Genomic DNA, 18,368 nt, shown 5'->3' on the forward strand with positions numbered 1-18,368 from the left:
TAACTTGCTTTTCCACTCTTCAGGATTACATTGTACCTTTTGATCAATAACTTTTTAAAATGTGCACAAACAAAAAGGAGCATTGTCATCAGTGTTTATTCTTTTTTTCTTCAACACTGCACCTGATGATTCCACCTGTTTCCACACTAAAAGCGTATTTAGTAACATCCACGTAAAAGAATTGAATTTGTCAATGGATGAAATCCATTTCAAAAGATAATCATAACAAGTGCTGCAATAATTATCCACTTTGGGCTGAAATTTATTTTCCTGCTTACATAATGTTGTCCCTTTTAAAAACAGCTTTGGTAATAAAAGGGATACATTTTCCATCAATTCTTCTTTAATACATTCAACAAGTTCCTTTAAGCAATGGAGTACTGCAGCAACACTGTTGGTTCTTCTTTCTGTTTGCATAATCCTATCGCTAAATTGATACTGAAAACTAGGAACAAACTTCATTCAGTGCATTATTTAAAAAGCCAACAAGAATTTTGGGGTCCTTTTCTTCAGAATTGAAGCATAATGTCCGTGCTTCAAATAAATGGAGGATTCTCTCAACTGCAGTTGTTAGAGAGCCAGTGGTTTTTGAATGTGGAGAAGTAAAGAATACTGAATGCCAAAAAAAAATCACAAAAAGCTTTAAATCGCTTAGTTAGAATAGTGTAAATGCTGAAGTAGGAGAACATTGCATGACAGTTACTTCAATCTCAAAAGAAAAGACATCAGGTACTCTTTTTTTTTTTTAATAAATAAATAAATAATTTATTTATTTATTTGACTGCACCGGGTCTTATTTGCAGCATGCGGGATCTTCGTTACGGACTGCAGGATCTTTGTTGCGGCTTGCGGGATCTAGTTCCCTGACCAGGGATCAAACCCAGGCTCCCTGCATTAGGAGCTCAGAGTCTTAACCACTGGCCCACCAGGGAAGTCCCAACATCAGGTACTCTTGAGCACATTATGCAGAGCACAGGCAGGACCACCAACGCCTTCCATAGAGTTATTCATGCTTTGCTTCAACTTTGAATAAACGTCGTTTGTACCGTTATGGAAACATCCACCAAAAGTTATATTTGTATTATCTCCAACAAAAATAGTAAAAGTTTCTCATTAACTCTTTATTTTTAAAATAAAATTTCGACTTTATTCTGATATCCAAGAAGTTCATTCTGTGATTGTAGTATTGCATTTTGACCTCGACTTTGGTCAAATACTGATATAAACATTGTTATTCAGCCAAAATGTGTATTTGGTGCACTTATTTGGGAAAGATTTTTCCTTCCAGTTTGATTAAGATATAATTGGCATACAGCACTGTATAAGTTTAAGGTGTACAGCATAATGATCTGACTTACATTCATCATGAAATGATTACCACAATGAGTTTAGTGAACATCCTTCATCTCATAGATACAAAATAAAAGAAAAAAATGTTTTTACCTATGATAAGCACTCTTAGGATTTACTCAACATCTTTCATTCATAACGTACAGCAGTGTTAATTATATTAATCATGTTGTACACTACATCCCTAGTACTTATTTATCTTTTAAAAGGAAGTTTGTACCTCTTGACCACCTTCAGCCAACTCCCCCTCCCTCCACCCCCTGCCTCTGGTAACTGCAAATCTCATCTCTTTTTCTGTGAGTTTGTTTTAATCTTGTTCATTTTTTATTCCAAGTTTCCTTGTACATATCCAAAGAGAAGTGATAACTGTTAATGTGTGGGCTCCATGGGCAAAAGAACAACCTTACAAACAGCTAAATAATGCCAGTTTGATATCAATGTCATCCAGTGTTTTAAGTATATCAGTTAACTCCAATGGGGATTTGATTTTTATTCAACCAATTCATGGAATCAAAATAAAGCTTTAAGAAGTTCATTCTGCCAAAGGTAAAACATCCAAAATTAATGTAAACACAATTATAAATTTAGTTAAAATATCCAGCATTCAAGATAAAATTGTTTCTGTGGTCTCAATACAAATATATATTTTGGTGAATCACAGCTTCATGATAAAAATGTTTTTACCATATTAGGATATTATCAATGACCTTAGAATTGGTTGTGATGCACATGTAATTTCTTTTTTTTATTTTTAGGAGGGAAGATATTTTGTATTTTAAAAATTTTTTTTTAATTTAATTTTTTTTTTTTTTTTGCAGTATGCGGGCCTCTCTCTGTTGTGGCCTCTCCCGTTGCGGAGCACAGGCTCCAGACACGCAGGCTCAGCGGCCATGGCTCACGGGCCCAGCCGCTCCGCGGTGTGTGGGATCTTCCCGGACCAGGCCTCGAACCTGTGTCCCCTGCATTGGCAGGTGGATTCTTAACCATTGCACCACCAGGGAAGCCCGGGGTACATCTTTTTGAATTAGTATTTTTCTTTTCTTCAGATAACTACCTAGGAGTGGAATTGCTGGATCATATGGTAGTTCTGTTTTTAATTTTTTGAGCCACTATTTTCCATAGTGGCTGCACCAATTTACATTCCCACCAACAGTGCACAAGGGTTCCCTTTTCTCCACATTCTCACCAACACTTGTTATTTGTTGTCTTTTTGGTAATAGCCATTCTGACAGGTGTGAAGTGATATCTCATTGTGGTGGTGGGGGTTTAATTAATTTATTTATTTGGCTGTGTTGGGTCTTAGTTGCGGCACACGGAATCTTTCGTAGCGGCACTCGGGCTCTTTGTTGTGGCGCGTGGTCTTCTCTCCAGTTGCAGCGCAGGCACCAGAGTGTGCGGGCTCAGTAGTTGTGGCGCGCGGGCTTAGTTGCCCCATGGCTTGTGGGATCTTAGTTCCCTGATCAGGGATTGAACCTGTGTCCCCTGCATTGGAAGGTGGATTCTTAACCACTGGACCACCAGGGAAGTCCCTCATTGTGGTTTTGATTTGCACTACTAACTTTTTAAAATATATACAAAATACTACATATATTTAATGTGTATAATTTGATGAGTATGGGCATATGCATTCCCTGGGGAACAATCACCATAATCAAGGTGATAGATTTATCCATCACCAAAAGTTTCCCGTGTCCCTTTGTTTTTGGTTTTCGTGTGTGTGTGTGTGTGTGTGTGTGTGTGTGTGTGTGATTAACTCTTAACTCAATAAGAGACTGTCTGCAAAAACTTTTACTGTTTCTGAAGTCTCATCTGAAAGGTATTCTACTTGCAATAGCCTTATATGCAAGCCTTTTTCACAAGAAAAATATTGCACAAAGGAAAATTTGTTTCTGCACTGTGATTATTTGCATTTTGGCAATGCCATAAAAGAGTGAGACATTTAGATCTTTGATAATCTCTGTAGTGATAAATGGAACTATTATATTATTATGGCAGCAGATTTCATCCTAGCATTTGAAAATTCGTTTGCAGTTTTGGAACCTGAAAACACTTCTGGTGGTAGTCCATCCAAACACTTACTTGAGCTGAAAGACTGATGATGATATACAGGTGTGGAAGTCCATTACATTTCTGCTGTGATTGTATTATCTGCTTAATCTGAATTTTTCCTAAAAAAAAATTGTTTATCACTTTCCTTAGTGTTAGTTAAGGAAATCATACATCTCTTATGGTTAGTTGTTAATATATGCTGGCTTATGTCTGATTTTTCATCTTTTATTAAATGAACAACTGCATACTGCAGAAACTTTCAAAAGGGATTTCTGTCTTGTTTAATAAATGTTCACTGCTCAGAAAGTTCAGCACAAGTTATGCTTGCTCTTTTATATTTGGGGGTTCATATATACAGAAAAATAGATTTCTGATAAAGTGTTAATATCCAAAATATATAAGGAACTCATACAACTGAATAGCAACAAACAAACAATCCCAATTAAAAATAGGTAGAGGATCTGAATAGACATTTTCCAAGGAAGATATACAGATGGCCAATAGGTACATGAAAAGATACTCGACATCACTAATCATGAGGAAATGCAAATCAAAACCACAATGAGGTATCATCTCATACTTGTCAGGATGGCTATTACCAAAAAGACAACAAATAACAAGTGTGGGCGAGAATGTGGAGAAAAGGGAACCCTCGTGCACTGTTGGTGGGAATGTAAATTGGTGCAGCCACTATGGAAAACTGTATGGAAGTTCCTAAAAAATTAAAAACAGAACTACCATACGATCCAGCAATTCCACTCCTAGGTAGTTATCTGAAGAAAATGAAAACACTAATTCCTAAAGATATATGTTAGGACTTCCCTGGTGGTCCAGTGGCTAAGACTCTGAGCTCCCAAAGCAGGGGCCCCGGGTTCGATCCCTGGTCAGGGAACTAGATCCCACATGCATGCTGCAACTAAGAGTTCACATGCTGCAACTAAAAGATTCCCACATGCCACAACAAAGATGCCACGTGCAGCAACTAAGACCTGGAGCAGCCAAATAAAGCAATTTTTTAAAAAAAGATATATGCAACGCTGTGTTCACTGCAGCATTACTTACAACAGCCAAGATATGGAAACAACCCATGTGTCTGTCCATCAATGGATGAATAGATAAAGAAGATGCAGTATAGGGACTTCCCTGGTGGCACAGTGGATAGGACCCCATGTTCCCAATGCAGGGGGCCCCAGTTTGATCCCTGATCAGGGAACTAGATCCCACATGCATGCCACAACTAAGGAGTCCGCCTACCACAACTAAGATGAGGTGCAGCCAAGTAAGAAAATAAATAAATATTTTTTAAAAAAGAAGATGCAGTATATTTTACACAATGGAATACTATTCAGCCATCAAAAAGAATGAAATCTTGCCATTGGCAACAAAATGGATGGGCCTCGAGGGCATTATGCTAAGCAAAATAAGACAAAGACAGAATAGCCTATGATTACACTTATATGTGAAATTTAAAACAACATCAAAAAACCAAGCTCACAGATACAGAGAACAGACTGGTGGTTGCCACAGGTGAGGGGGTAAGGAGTGGGAGAAATTGGTGAAAAGGACCAAAAGGTACAAGCTTCCAGCAATAAAGTAAATAAATCATGGGGATGTAATGTGACTGTAATGTAATGGTATAATGTAATGGTGACTACAGTTCAACTTTACTGCAGATAATGTAATGGTGACTGCAGTTCAACTTTACTGCAGATTTTAAAGCTGCTAAGGGAGTAGATCTGAAAAGTCCTCATCACAAAAAAATATTTTTGTAACTGTATGGTGACATGTTAACTAGGCTTATTGTGGTGATCATTTTGCAATATTTACAAATATCAAATATTTTGTTCACCTGAAACTAATACAGTGTTGTGTCTGTTACACCTCAATAAAAAAAATTGCAGGAAGGTTTAAAAAAAAGTAATAGAAACCACTTCAAGAATCAAAGAGATTGAATTTGATAATCTCACAGCTGTGAGAGTGCATTTGTCATTTACAGGTTCAAACTCTTGACTTACTATAAACTGGGTCCAACTTGACCCAGTTTGAAAGGGCTGCACAACTGCAAGCTAACATAAATGGAGTTTAACATCTGATTAAAAAAAAAAAAAGGTGAACTTCCTGTTTGCCTGAAAGTGAGACTGCACTTTTAAGGCAAAGTCTCCCCAGCAAAGCCAGAGCTGATTTTATGGAAGGTTTTGGGAAGCCTGGGCGCAGGGGCTGGTGGACTTTCAGAAGAGAAAGGCTTTAAGGATGTAAGGACTTTCAGCTGCTCCCTGGAGCAAGGTTGTCTTTGACTGGCTGGCTTTCGAGCACGGTCCTGGGAGTGAGACGCTTGCTGATTGGCTGTCGTCTAGGAGCGTGGGGACTGTCACTGACTTGCTGGCTTTCAGAGGCTTGGTGGTGGATTTGTTCACATCCAGAAGCATAGTTACTGAAGTGAGAGTATCGCTGATTGGCTGATTTTCAGAACAAAAATCGTAAGTGATTTCTCATCATCGCAGTTACTGGTCACAGCTTGGGACTTTGACCAAAGAACAGTGTTCTCCTTTCCTGAATATGAAAATAAGTACCTTTGATTCTCAGTCTCCCCTTTTATTTCCCTCAGCTAAACCTGCAGGAGATCATAAGAGGTTGAATTTTTATTTGTGGAGATACGCTTTTCAGCTGGTGTTGCCATTTAAGTGATTTAAGCACCAGTTACTGTGGAGGAAAAATAGCTCTGACGCATTTTAGTAATTTATTGAAAAAAGCTGAATGCAAGACATTCATGGTGTCCTGACAGTCAATACAGGACGCAGGACAAAATATAGGACATGTCCTGTATGTACAGGCAACTCTATGAGCAAAGTGCTAAGGGAAGAGAAGGAAGCCTCACCTCAACAGAAGGAAATTGAATTCTCATTTCCTTCTAGAAGGGCATTCATTGTAGCCTGCTTGTTAAAGGCACATACTGGAAACAACCTAAATGTCCGTCAGTTGGGAACTGGTTGGATAAAGCTTTGGGTACCTGTAAAATGGAATACAGTGCATCCATTAAAAATGAGATGGAGTTCTGTGAACTAATATGAATACTACCATGATAGATAGTTAATTTAAAAAAAAACAAGATGCAAATTCCCTGTATGGTATCATTTGTGCTAGAATATGTGTGGGGGTCATGGAGAGAGGAATAAATATATGTTCCTATATGTGTCGACTGTCTGTGGAAGGATATTCAAGAAACAGTCATGATGATCTTGGGGAAGGGGAACTGAAAGGCTGGGAGGCTGAAGGGCAGGGAGCAGAAGAGGCTTCCTTTTCAGGGCATATCCTTTTGCAAATGGAACACTTTTAATTATTTTTAAAACAATGATTTTTAAAAAATCGAATGTGTGACCTGGGCATGGGTGAGAGGCACAGGTTTGATAGGCTAAGGGTGTGGACAGGATGTTTTTTGAGCCTAGTGACCCGTCTGCACAAGGGTGGACCTCTGAGGCTGGCTAACCAGGTGTGTGGGATGTTTCCCACATCTCCAAGTCTCCACACCACAGAGCACAGGAACTAGCCTGGGGCTGGGAGGGGAACAATGCCATCCCACGTAGCAAATGACCAAGAAACAGAGCTCACAATAAGTGCACTAAATTGCACAGGCAGCCAAAGGGAACAGGGATCGCTGTAATGATCCTGTGTCGAGTTCACTTCCTGGGAGCTCTCCACTGCTGATGGAGATAAAAAGCAGGAAGGGTCCCTCCGAACATCCTTGGAATTTCATCGCTGGCGGTCTCCTCACTGGGGAGTCAGTCTGCTTTGAGGAGAACAGCTCCTTTCCTGGCAGAAACAGATCTCTGCAGCGTAAAATGTATAAGAGAGAGAGTATGACAAAAACTTTTGAAAATGGAGGAGTTGGAAACAGTGAACCCACTATAGGGGATCATCATCATAATTATAGCAGCTAATATTAAATGAGCATTTATCATGTCCTAGGGACTGTTCCAAGTGCTTTGCATGCGTTATACTCTCACTTAGTCCTTAAAACAACCCTATGAGGTAGATACCCTTATTCCAGTTTCACTGATGAGAAAACTGGTAACCAGAGGTTTAGAAATTCACCCAAGGGCACATATGTAGTTGATCTGGGGTTTGAACCAAGGCTGTCTGTACTCCAGCCATTTGACCATACTGCCTCCAAAAGAGGGCTTCTCTGGCACAACCTAAAAACCAATTAACAGCATTAAGCATAGGTGCCATGGGAAACATTTGGTGTTCCTGAGTGCCAGCACAGCTCCTGGAATGTGGTTTTTTAAAAATTGAGGTGAGGGACTTCCCTGGCCGTCCAGTGGTTAAGACTCCACGCTTCCACTGTAGGGGGCATGGGTTCAATCCCTGGTCGGGGAACTGAGATCCCGCATACCGTATGGTGCAGCAAAAAAGAAAATAAAAAAAAAAAATTTGAGGTGAAATTCACCTAACATAAAATTAACCATGTTAAAGTGAACAATTCAGTGGCATTTAGTGCACTCACAGTGTTTTATAATCATCACCTCTATTTAGTTCCAAAACATTTTCATCACCCCAAAAGGAAACCCTCTATCCGTTAAGCAGTTTCTCTCCGTTTCCCCCTCCCTCCAACCTCTGATAACCACCAAATATATGTTCTGTCTCTGTGGATTTATGTATTCTGGATATTTCATATAAATCGAATCATACTATATGTGACCTTTTGTGTGTGGCTTCTTTCCCATAGCATGTGTGTTTGAGGTTTTTCTACATTATAACATGCATCAGTGCTTCGTTTCTTGTTATGGCTGAATAACATTCCATTGTGTGCATCTGCCGCAATTTGTTTATGCATCCATTCATTGATGGGCTTTGGGGCTGTTTCCACCTTGTGGCTGTAGTGCAGCTGTGAACATTTGTGTGTGTGTGCTTGTTTGAGTACCTGTTTTCAGTGTTTTGGGTGTATACCTAGGAATGGATTGCTGGGTCATGTGGGAATTCTGTTTAACTTTTAGAGGATCTGCCAAATCAGAATGTGATGTTTTGATATTAGAATCTCTCCGTGGTACCTTGGCTTTCTCCTATCCAAGAAAAGGAGAACTCATTTTTCAGGTGAATAAGAGAAACACAGTGTGGTGTAGTGCAGGGAAGACACAAGCTGACCTGGTTTTGAATCTCTGCTCTACCACTTATTGAAAGCATCTGCTAATAAGTTATCAGCAGAAATGGAGATGATCACAGCATCCATTCATTCATTCATTCAATGAATCCGCTGAGGGCTTGTTGCAGGTCTGGCACTGGGGATAGAGTAAGCCATCGTGAAGTTTACAAAATGAGGGGTGGGAGGAGGAAGGGAGGACCCAGGAGTGAATTATTTTACAAAAGGAAGAATCTTTTTGTCATGAGAATAATCGCTCCCTTTAGCCACAAGTAGTCAGTGAGCACATCCAGGTGGGCCTGCATCTTATTCCTCTATCCCCAGCAGCCAACACAGGGCTTACAGAGATAGGTCATTTAGGATTCTGGAGTGGCAAGCAATAGAAACTCAGTGGCTTGGTTTAACAAGGATTACTGGATAAAGATTGGGATAGCTCCCAGAATGGAAAGAATAGCTAAACAATCAGTCCTCTGGGAGGCTGGAAAGAGGCCAGGAAGTGATGGGCGTCTCAGCACCAGAGGCTTGTAGCTCGGCCTCCCCTGGGGCTCTGTCTTGGATGACCCAGCTCCAACCTCTGCTGGTGTGGCAGGGTTCTGCCTATCACTGCAGTTTGGGCTTTGCACACTCCAGGGGGTTCCTTCATGTCACAGTCGTCAGAGGATTGAATTCTCATTAGGACAATTTTCTAGCAAATGACAGTCAAGTGTCTTGAGGAAGGGTGTCTTTGTACAAAGTCACAGTTGGCGCTGAAAATCAGCTTGGACTGAAAAAGAAAAAAAGCCGGCTGGGAGGACAGAGGAGATAAAGCCAGCTGCAAAGCCACAGCTTTGTGTTTCTCCCACAGTCAGGCAGCAGCTGTGAAATGCCACAGGGACCTCTCTTTGGGTGACTGCTGCTTTCTGACTTTTGACAAAAGACGAAAGCAAAAGCCTGGTTTGCTATTCTCATCTCTTACTGCAGATAACCAACTGCTCTGTGGCCTCACCTCATGACAGCACTCCATCCCTAGTTAATCTCTGCTTTTCTCAATCCTGGGTCCAAAACAGCAACCAGTCCAGAACTGATTCCCACTTCCCTTTGACCCTCCTTGGAATCCTTGAGCTGGAACCCAAAACTTACAAAAGAGCTGCCATCCTTCTGTGGGTCCTCTGGGGTGCCCCACCTCACTGCTTGGAGCCAAGAAATCTGATTCCAGCAGACCACAGGCTTGTCCTTGGTCACCTCTGGCTGGTTAGGCTGGAACAATTTATTACTGACTGTCAGGAATAGAGGACTGTGATGGAGGGAGGAAGGTCCCCAGAGGTAAATGAGATGCTGTCATCAGGAAAAGGTGAAGGCATTGAGCATGCAGACCCAAGAGATGGCTCTTGGAGTAATACTCAATTAATGTGAATTATTATTAATGAAGTCATGTTTTTAGAGACACTCTAGCAGATACCTTACAAAATGATAGATAATAACAATGCCTAATAATGATGGAATATTTGCTGTGTGCTAGGCTCTCTACTAACTCATTTAATTCTTAGAGTGGCCTCCCATCTATCTTACAGATCTCTGCAGTTTCTAGAACATACTGTGTGTGCAGGAGGAGTTATCCAGCATGAATGCTGGTGGCAGGTTGTTTCTGGCTCTGGTACCACCTCGGCAACTGCACTAGCCTGAAAGCATCCCCTGGATTTCCTCTATCTTGGTGGGAGTGTGTGAAGTCAGAAGTGGCTTTAGACCCAACTCTTGCCCTGCTTTAGGATGGGGGACTCAAACTCTACTCTGGCAGCAACAATGATAATAACAACCATTAGAAACACTAATAAGCTGTTCTACCACATGCCGGGGACTGTGCTGAGAGCTTTGCATGTATCATCTCCTTTAATCAGATGAACAGTCCTGTGAGGTACGTGCTGCCTTATTTCTCAGATGAGCACACTGAGGTCTGGATATCCTTCTTGCTAAGGTCACACAGTTAATGAAGGTCAGAGCCAGGACTGGAACCTGAGGCTGTCTAGAACTCAAGTGCTAAAACAGAAGGCTATACTGCTTGACTGACTTGCAACCATCTGTAAATACAGCCTCTGTTTATATTTTTGTACACGTTTACTTATGTAAATATATTTTTAAATGAATTAATGAATAAAACACTTGGCACAGGGCCTGGCTCATGAGCCATTATTATTATGGTTACAAATGGGTGTGTTCTTGACAAGTATAAAAACCAAATCCTATCTCTCTGTAACTTTAGATTGTGATTCTCATTTTATCTTCGTTGCTCAGTGATGTTCAGTTTGCCATGGATCTTAAATGCTCTCCACCTCTCCCCTGAACGCCATCTGCCAAACTTCTCACACTCTTAATCTGGCAAACGAACACCTAAGAGCAAGCACCTGAAAAGTGAAAGCATCCCTTAGCAAATTCTTTTGGGGAGGGAAGAATCCTGTTGTCTTGGGGTAATAAGTCATTGACCCCTAATTTTTCTGTTTATCATCTCAGGAATCATTCCCAGTATTGGGGAAGGGAAAGGGGGAATAGAGACTATGGTGGCTGTCTCACAGACTGGGGACAGCCCAGGGGAGTCTCTGCCACTGAGAGTAGCCAGCGGGGTTCGAGGTATGGGCTCTAGCCATTAGCATTGCCGTCATCGTGGGCAGCGGGGCCAAAATTCAGGTTCCCAGGCCCTGCCCCAGACCCACTGAGGGCACATCTCCAGAGATGGCGCCTGGGAACCTGCGTGTAGTGTTTCCTGGTGAAGAGCTATAGTCTTATTCTAATGTCTAGGGGAAGGAACCTGGGATGGGGCTGGGGTCACTGTCAGAGGAGCAAGTATGCTTAAAAAGTGGCTCATGGATGGCTGCCATTTTAGGAGGTCTCCTGATTTTGCTCTCATGTGTCTTCCCTACACAACTTTTCATCATGGCTGCAATTGCCTTTTTAACAGCAACTTATTTATTACACTATTGTTCTAAAATTCCACCTCTGGAGAATGTGCTGGGGGAGCAATCACTCTTCCTGCTTCTTCCCCCAGACACGTTTCTGCTCCCCAAAGGCTGCTTGCACAGGACCTACCATCCTTCCAGGCCCCTCTTTTTCTTATGTCTTCTGCTCCTTGCTGCTGCCATTCCACTGTGAGGGGATGCAGGGAGGATGCTCCTAGAATGTGCAAAGACACATTCCCTTTGTGAAGTTCAAAGGTGAAATTCATATGAATCACTTCACGTTTGGATCTGAGGCACTGATATTTTGTGCCCAATTTAGTAAGGACCGGATTGAGAGAATTGGAGGCTATTCGTTTATCCTCTTAGTTGGCCTTCCCCTCCCTCCTTTCTGCATTTGGTTATTTCTTGTCTAGCTGCTGTTGCAGGTTTCATTTATCAGGCTGAGGTGCCTTGGGAGGCCAGCAGAGGAGGCGGGGCCTGAGTCTGTGCCTGGCGGGGGCATTAAGAGGAGGCTCTGGGGCTTCCCTGGGGGCGCAGTGGTTGAGAATCTGCCTGCCAATGCAGGGGACACAGGTTCGAGCCCTGGTCTGGGAAGATCCCACATGCCACAGAGCAGCTGGGCCTGTGAGCCACAATTACTGAGCCTGTGCGTCTGGAGCCTGTGCACCGCAACAAGAGAGGCCGTGGTAGTGAGAGGCCCGCGCACCGCGATGAAGAGTGACCCCCGCTTGCCACAACTGCAGAAAGCCCTCGCACAGAAACGAAGACGCAACACAGCCATAAATAAATAAATAAATAAATAAAGAGGAGGCTCTGGGAGCATTGTGGGAAGAAAGGACTAAACTCATGTAAAACACCTTGCTGTACTCAACAACAACACAAACAGCTCAAATTCAGAGATGACTTAGATACACATTTCTCCAAGGAAGGTATGCAAATAGACAAGAAGCACCTGAAAAGATGTTCAACATCACTGACCAGTAGGAAAATGCAAATCAAAACCACAATGAGGGGACTTCTCTGGTGGTCCAGTGGTTAAGACTCTGTGCTCCCAATGCAGGGGCCCCGGCTTCAATCCCTGGTCAGGAAACTAGATCCTGCGTGCCACAACTAAGAGCCCGCATGCTGCAACTAAAGAGCCTACATGCCACAATGAAGACCCTGTGTGCTGCAACTAAGACCCAGTGCAGCTAAATAAATAACTAAGTAAGTAAATAAATAAATACTACAATGAGATACCACTTCACACCCATTAGGATGGCTATTATAAAAAAAAGAAAACTGATAATAAGTGTTGGCGAGGATGTGGAGAAATTAGAACTCTCGTGGTGGGAATGTAAAATGGTGCATTGCTGTGGAAATGCAGTATGGCAGCTCCTCAAAAAATAAAAAATGGAATTACTGTATGAACTAGCAATTCCACTTCTGGGTGTATATCCAAACGCAAGGATTTGAAATGATAGTTGTTCACCCATGTTCATAGCAGCATTATTCACAATGGTCAAAAGGTAGAAACTACCCAAGTGTCCATGGATAAACAAAATATGGTATATACATATAATGGCATATTATTCAACCTTAAAAAGGAAGGAGGAAGAGGACATTCAAGATGGCAGAGGAGTAAGATGTGGAGATAACCTGCCTCCCCACAAATACATCAAAAATACATCTACATGTGGAACAGCTCCTACAGAACACCTACTGAACATTGGCAGAAGACCTCAGACTTCCCAATAGGCAAGAAACTCCCCACGTACCTGGCTGTGTGGCTGACATGGTCTTGGTGCTCCGGCCAGGTGTCAGGCCTGAGCCTCTGAGGTGGGAGAGCTGAGTTCAGGACATTGGACCACCAGAGACCTCCTGACCCAGCGTAATGTCAGTCGGTGAGAGCTCTGCCACAGATCTCTGTCTCAACGCTAAGACCCAGCTGCACTCAATGACCAGCAAGCTCCAGTGCTGGACACCCCATGCCAAACAACTAGCAAGACAGGAACACAACCCCACCCGTTAGCAGAGAGGCTGCCTAAAATCATAATAAGTTCTCAGACATCCCAAAATACACCACTGGACACAGTCCTGCCCACCAGAAAGACAAGATCCAGCTTCATCCACCAGAACACAGGCACCAGTCCCCTCCACCAGCAAGCCTACATGACCCACTGAACCAACCTTACCCACTGGGGGCAGACACCAAAAACAACAGGAACTATGAACCTGCAACCTGTGAAAAGGAGACCCCAAACACGATAAGTTAAGCAAAATGAGAAGACAGAGAAACACACAGCAGATGAAGGAGCAAGGTAAAAACCCACCAGGCCAAACAAATGAAGAGGAAACAGGCAGTCTACCTGAAAAGGAATTCAGAATAATGATAGTAAAGATGATCCAAAATCTTGGAAATAGAATGGAACAAATACAAGAAACGTTTAACAAGGACCTCGAAGAACTAAAGAGCAAACAAACAATGATGAACAGCACAATAAATGAAATTTAAAATTCTCTAGACAGAATCAATAGTAGAATAACTGAGGCAGAAGAACGGATAAGTGACCTGGAAGATAAAATAGTGGAAATAACTACTGCAGAGCAGAGTAAAGAGAAAAGAATGAAAAGAATTGAGGACAGTCTCAGAGACCTCTGGGACAACATTAAGCACAACAACATTCAAATGATAGGGATCCTAGAAGAAGAAGAGAAAAAAAAAAGAAGGGACTGAGAAAATATTTGAAGAGATTATAGTTGAAAACTTCCCTAATATGGGAAAGGAAATAGTCAATCAAGTCCAGGAAGCTCAGAGAGTCCCATACAGGATAAATCCAAGGAGAAACATGCCAAAACATATTAATCAAACAATCAAAAATTAAATATAAAGAAAAAATATTAAAAGCAGCAAGGGAAAAGCAACAAATAACATACAAGGTAAGAAAAACAACAACAAGGGAATCCCCATAAGGTTAACAGCTGATCTTTCAGCAGAAACTCTGCAAGCCAGAAGGGAGTGGTAGGACATATTTAAAGTGATGAAAGGGAAAAACCTACAACCAAGATTACTCTACCCAGCAAGGATGTCATTCAGGTTCGACAGAGAAATTAAAACCTTTACAGACAAGCAAAAGCTAAGAGAATTCATCACCACCAAACCAGCTTTACAACAAATGCTAAAGGAACTTCTCTAGGCAGGAAACACAAGAGAAGGAAAAGACCTACAATAACAAACCCAAAACAATTAAGAAAATGATAACAGGAATATACATATTGATAATTACCTTAAATGTAAATGGATTAAGTGCTCCAACCAGAAGACAAAGATTGGCTGAATGGATACAAAAACAAAACCTGTACATATGCTGTCTACAAGAGACGCATTTCAGACCTAGGGACACATACAGACTGGAAGTGAGGGGATGGAAAAAGATATTCCATGCAAATGGAAATCAAAAGAAAGCTGGAGTAGCAATTCTCATATCAGACAAAATACACTTTAAAGACTATTACAAGAGACAAAGAAGGACACTACATAATGATCAAGGGATCAATCCAAGAAGAAGATATAACAATTATAAACATTTATGACCCCAACATAGGAGCACCTCAATCCATAAGGCAAATGCTAACAGCCATAAAAGGGAAAATCGACGGTAACACAATCATAGTAGGAGACTTTAACATCCCACTTTCACCAATGGACAGATCAACCAAAATGAAAATAAATAAGGAAACACAAGCTTTAAATGGCACATTAAACAAGATGGACTTAATTGATATTTATAGGACATTCCATCCAAAAACAACAGAATACACTTTCTTCTCAAGTGCTCGTGTAACATTCTCCAGGATAGATCATACCTTGGGTCACAAATCAAGCCTTGGTAAATTTAAGAAAATTGAAATCATATCAAGTATCTTTTCCTACCCCAATGCTATGAGACTAGATATCAATTACAGGAAAAAAACTGTAAAAATTACCAACACATGGAGGCTAAACAATACACTACTAAATAACCAAGAGATCACGGAAGAAATCAAAGAGGAAATCAAAAAATACCTGGAAACAAAAGACAATGAAAACACGACAACCCAAAACCTATGGGATGCAGCAAAAGCAGTTCTAAGAGGGAAGTTTATAGCAATACAATCCTACCTCAAGAAACAAGAAAAATCTCAAATAAACAACCTAACCTTACACCTAAAGCAATTAGAGAAAGAAGAACAAAAAAACCCCAAAGTTAGCAGAAGGAAAGAAATCATAAAGATCGTATCAGAAATAAATGAAAAAGAAATGAAAGAAACGATAGCAAAGATCAATAAAAGTAAAAGCTGGTTCTTTGAGAAGATAAACAAAATTGATAAACCATTAGCCAGACTCCTCAAGAAAAAAAGGGAGAAGACTCAAATCAATAGAATTAGAAATGAAAAAGGAGAGGTAACAACTGACCCTGCAGAAATACAAAGGATCGTGAGAGATTACTACAAGCACTATATGCCAATAAAATGGACAACCTGGAAGAAATGGACAAATGCTTAGAAAAGCACAACCTTCCAAGACTGAATCAGGAAGAAACAGAAAATATGAACAGACCAATCACAAGCATTGAAATTGAAACTGTGATTAAAAATCTTCCAACAAACAAAAGCCCAGGACCAAATGGCTTCACAGTTGAATTCTATCAAACATTTAGAGAAGAGCTAACACCTATGCTTCTCAAACTCTTCCAAAATATAGCAGAGGGAGGAACACTCCCAAATTCATTCTACGAGGCCACCATCACCCTGATAACAAAACCAGACAAAGAGGTCACACACAAAAAAAACTACAGGCCAATATCACTGATGAACATAGATGCAAAAATCCTCAACAAAATACTAGCAAACAGAATCCAACAGCACATTAAAAGGATCATACACCATGATCAAGTGGAGTTTATCCCAGGAATGCAAGGACTCTTCAATATATGCAAATCAATCAATGTGATAAACCCTATTAACAAATTGAAGGAGAAAAACCATATGATCATCTCAATAGATGCAGAGAAAGCTTTTGACAAAATTCAACACCCATTTATGATAAAAAACCCTCCAGAAAGTGTGCATAGAGGGAACTTACCTCAACATAATAAAGGCCATATATGACAAACCCACAGCCAACATCATTCTCAATGGTGAAAAACTGAAATCATTTCCACTAAGATCAGGAACAAGACAAGGTTGTCCACTCACACCACTCTTATTCAACATAGTTTTGGAAGTTTTAGCCACAGCAATCAGAGACAAAAAAGAAATAAAAGGAATCCAAATTGGAAAAGAAGAAATAAAATTGTCAGTGTTTGCAGATGACATGATGTTATACATAGAAAATCCTAAAGATACTACCAGAAAACTACTAGAGCTAATCAATGAATTTGGTAAAGTAGCAGGATACAAAATTAATGCACAGAAATCTCTTGCATTTCTGTACACTAATGATGAAAAATCTGAAAAAGAAATTAAGGAAACACTCCCATTTACCATTGCAACAAGAAGAATAAAACAGCTAGGAATAAACCTACCTGAGGAGAAAAAGACCTGTATGCAGAAAACTATAGGACGCTGATGAAAGAAATTAAAGATAATAGAAACAGATGGAGAGATATACCATGTTCTTGGATTGGAAGAATCAGCATTGTGAAAATGATTGTACTACCCAAAGCAGTCAGCACAATCCCTATCAAACTACCAATGGCATTTTTCACAGAACTAGAACAAAAAAATTTCACAATTTGTATGGAAACACAAAAGACCCCAAATAGCCAAAGCAATCTTGAGAAAGAAACACGGAGCTGGAGGAATCAGGCTCCCTGACTTTATACTACAAAGCTACAGTAATCAATACAGTATGGTACTGGCACAAAAACAGAAACATAGATCAATGGAACAGGATAGAAAGCCAAGAGATAAACCCATGCACATATGGTCACCTTATCTTTGATAAAGGAGGCAAGAGTATACAATGGAGAAAAGACAGCCTCTTCAATAAGTGGTGCTGGGAAAACTAGACAGCTACATGTAAAAGAATGAAATTAGAACACTCCCTAACACCATACACAAAAATAAACTCAAAATAGATTAAAGACCTAAATGTAAGGCCAGACACCATAAAAGTCTTAGAGGAAAATATAGGCAGAACACTCTGTGACATAAATCACAGCAAGATCCTTTTTGACCAACCTCCTAGAGAAATGGAAATAACGAAAATAAATAAATGGGACATAATGAAACTTAAAAGCTTTTGCACAGCAAAGGAAACCATAAGCAAGACGAAAAGACAACCCTCAGAATGGGAGAAAATATTTGCAAATGAAGCAACTGACAAAGGATTAATCTTCAAAATACACAAGCAACTCATGCAGCTCAATATCAAAAAAACAAACAACCCAATCCAAAAATGGGCAGAAGACCTAAATAGACATTTCTCCAAAGAAGATATGCAGGTTGCCAACAAACACATGAAAGGATGCTCAACATCAATAATCATTAGAGAAATGCAAATCAAAACTACAATGAGGTATCACCCCACACCAGTCAGAATGGCCATCATCAAAAAATCTACAAACAATAAATGCTGGAGAGGGTGTGGAGAAAAGGGAACCCTCTTGCACTGTTGGTGGGAATGTAAATTGTTACAGCCACTATGGAGAACAGTATGGAGGTTCCTTAAAAAATGAAAAATAGAACTACCATCTGACCCAGCAATCCCACTACTGGGCATATACCCTGAGAAAACCATAATTCAAAAAGAGTCATGTACCACAATGTTCATTGCAGCACTATTTACAATAACCAGGACATGGAAGCAACCTAAGTGTCCACTGACAGATGAATGGATAAAGAAGATGTGGCACATATATACAATGGAATATTACTCAGCCATA

At 40.6% G+C, this 18,368-nt stretch overlaps 1 long non-coding RNA gene across 1 annotated transcript in view; it reads left to right on the forward strand.

Moving 5' to 3' along the window:
* LOC137221821 (uncharacterized) overlaps positions 1 to 18,368 on the forward strand; it is a 91,182-nt gene that overhangs the window by 24,843 nt on the left and 47,971 nt on the right. Inside the window, exon 4 of the long non-coding RNA XR_010942151.1 lies at positions 804 to 5,876. This is a non-coding gene — a long non-coding RNA (uncharacterized lncRNA). The remainder of the gene's footprint in view (positions 1 to 803; positions 5,877 to 18,368) is intronic.

This window comes from Pseudorca crassidens, chromosome 3 (genome assembly GCF_039906515.1).
Source record: "Pseudorca crassidens isolate mPseCra1 chromosome 3, mPseCra1.hap1, whole genome shotgun sequence".
NCBI classification, from domain to species: Eukaryota; Metazoa; Chordata; class Mammalia; order Artiodactyla; family Delphinidae; genus Pseudorca; species Pseudorca crassidens.